General features: G+C 41.6%; 1 pseudogene; it reads right to left on the reverse strand.

The window, feature by feature from the left end:
• Nucleotides 1–2,075: 2,075 nt before the first annotated feature.
• LOC131401537 (U6 spliceosomal RNA) lies at nt 2,076–2,175 on the reverse strand (annotated as a pseudogene).
• Nucleotides 2,176–2,728: the final 553 nt, after the last annotated feature.

Genomic DNA, 2,728 nt, shown 5'->3' on the forward strand with positions numbered 1-2,728 from the left:
GTATTGTGGCATAGTGAGGACTGGAATATAGTCTTCACTACTGGGTACAATTTCACCAAAGTAAGCTGTCATTTTGGAGACAGGGTAAGTTTTTTCGAGTCCCTTAAGTCATATCATGCAGATGACCACTTTCTCCAGCCAGTGGTTAGCCCAGCCACCATCATGGTATTTTCTAACACAGTTCTCTGGGAATGAAGAAAGTATTGGCATGAGAACAAAGAAAAGAAAAGATGGGGCTTGGGAGCCAGCACTGTATTGTAGGTTCCCAGAGAGCTGGTTCTTTTGCTGTTAAAAAGCGGTGAGATGGCATTGACTAGAATTTTTGCTCAGGAATCCTGAATTCAATAGAAAAAGGAACCAGTGAACAGAAGATAGAAGGCATATGTTTGGCTATTTAACATAAGGAAAAGTAATCCAGATATTGAATGTGTTGCCTTGGGAGATCATGAGATCTCAGTTATTAGAGGCATACAAGCAGAGTTTGTATAGCCATTTGGAAAGAATGCTGTATTGGGAGTTTTCAGGTTTATTTTGCCAAGAACTCTTTCTTTGAATGAAAATCTACGTGGCTTCTTAACCCAAAATATAAAACAGGTAAATGCAGCTTCTTTAAGAGCTCTGTGAGACAATCTAATATGGAAGCAAACACCTTCCATGCCTTCTGAGGTCTCTTTTTCACTCTAACCCAAAGTAACCCAGAAAGATTTTGGGGTCAGATGTTTAGAGGAACAGGGCTGGGCCAGTTACAATGGGTCAATCAGAATAACAGAGGGACTGGCCATGACAAATACATAGGCATTTTGGGAACAGGCTCGTTGGTCAAACAGTGAAACTATTAGGTACAACAACGTCAACCTTAAAACTGCAAAAGTCCTAAGTAAGTCACATCCCCAAACATAAAGGTTACAAATGCAGCTGTTTTCTAGCAGGATTTTGCTAATCATGAAGCCCAGCTCAAAGGCTGCCTAATTCATTCTTTTATTCATCATTCATGCATTCATTCATCTAGCAAATATTTATTGAGCACCAAGTTTGTATCAAGTGCTGTGCTAGGCTCTAAGGCAACAATGGAAAGCAAGAAAGATGTGATCCCTGACCTCACAGAAATTCCATTATAAGCTGTGAAGACAGGCAGTTAAATGAGCAATTTCAATAAATTTTGATTAAATATACAGGGTGCATTGGGAGCACATGGCAGAAACACCTAAATGAGAAACACAGAAAGTCAGAGAAGACTGCTTGGAGGAAGCGAAATCTAAACTGAGACCCAAAAGATGAGTGGGAGGAAGAATAGGGGGAAGAGTGTTTGAGCCAGCTAGAACAAAATATAAGGTCTGCAGGTAAGAGTAAGTACACGGTACCTTGACAAACTGACAGAACTCTGGCATGGGTGGAGCATAAGGTATGAGGTGAGGAAGGGAAGCAGTGAGCTAGAAAGATTAGAAGGAGCCAGATCACAAAGGGCCATATAGGCCATGTTAAAGAGTTTGACCTTTATCCTAGTGAAAATGAGAAGTCATTAGTTTTCTTAAGACAACAATTATAAATTTCTTTCTCACGCAAAGAAAGAAACAAAAGTGAGTTTATATTCACTTAAAAAAAATAAATAATGTATGAGGCTTAACAATTCAAACAGTTCAAAACGAAAAACAAAAGTCACCCTCCTCCCCAACCAGGTCACTCTCCCTAAAGGAAACTACTGTTAAAAATATTTTTGTGGGCCGGCCCCGTGGCGTAGCGGTTAAGTGCACACGCTCTGCTACTGGCGGCCTGGGTTCGGATCCCGGGCGCACACCGATGCACCGCTTCTCCGGCCATGCTGAGGCTGCGTCCCACATACAGCAACTAGAAGGATGTGCAGCTATGACATACAACTATCTACTGGGGCTTTGGGGAAAAAATAAATAAATAAATAAAATTATAAAAAATATTTTTGTGATGATTTCCTATAATAAGTATATACATATAAGTGTGTGTGTGTCTGTGTGTATGATGCAAACACAAGATACTCATTCCTCTGTGCCTTGTCTTTTACTTAATGATATTTCCATAGGTGCATTCACACACACACACACACACACACAGAACATATCATCAGTTTGAATGTCATCCTTACCCAGGGGCCCTGTTAATCTCTGTATTGCTCCAATTTCAGTCAACAAGACAGCACTGCTGGAGGATTTTAAGTAAGGGGGAGATATAATCACATTTGTATTTTGCAAAAGATAGCTTTGGCTGTTACTTGAAAAGTAGATTGTGGGGGCAAGAATGAAGACAAAAAGAATGATGAGGATGTTATTACAGTAATCCAATCAAGATGTGAGCATGGCTCAGACCAAGGCTATGGCAGTGGAGATGGAGAAAGGGGGTGGATTCAAAAGACATTTAGTATATAAATATGACAGGATTTGCCAAAAGAATGGATGTGGAGAGTGAGAGAGAGCATAGGATTCTTGGATGATATTCAGGTTTCTGGCTTGATGAATGGGAGTGGGAGGAAAAATGATGTCATTCAGTCATTTATGAAGGTTATCCTGGCACGTATCCATTGAAAATTACCTCTCTGGAAAAACACCGCCTTCACAAGCCGCCAGCTTCACGGCTGCCGGGAGCAGCTCACAGGTACGCACACTCCCTGGAGGCGCGGGGTCCTGAGCCGGGGAGCGCCCCCGCTGTGGGCATTTTGTGGACCCAGCAAAATCGAGACCAGCGGCATAATATCTGACTT

The sequence above is a fragment of the Diceros bicornis genome, chromosome X, assembly GCF_020826845.1.
Source record: "Diceros bicornis minor isolate mBicDic1 chromosome X, mDicBic1.mat.cur, whole genome shotgun sequence".
Classification (NCBI taxonomy): domain Eukaryota; kingdom Metazoa; phylum Chordata; class Mammalia; order Perissodactyla; family Rhinocerotidae; genus Diceros; species Diceros bicornis.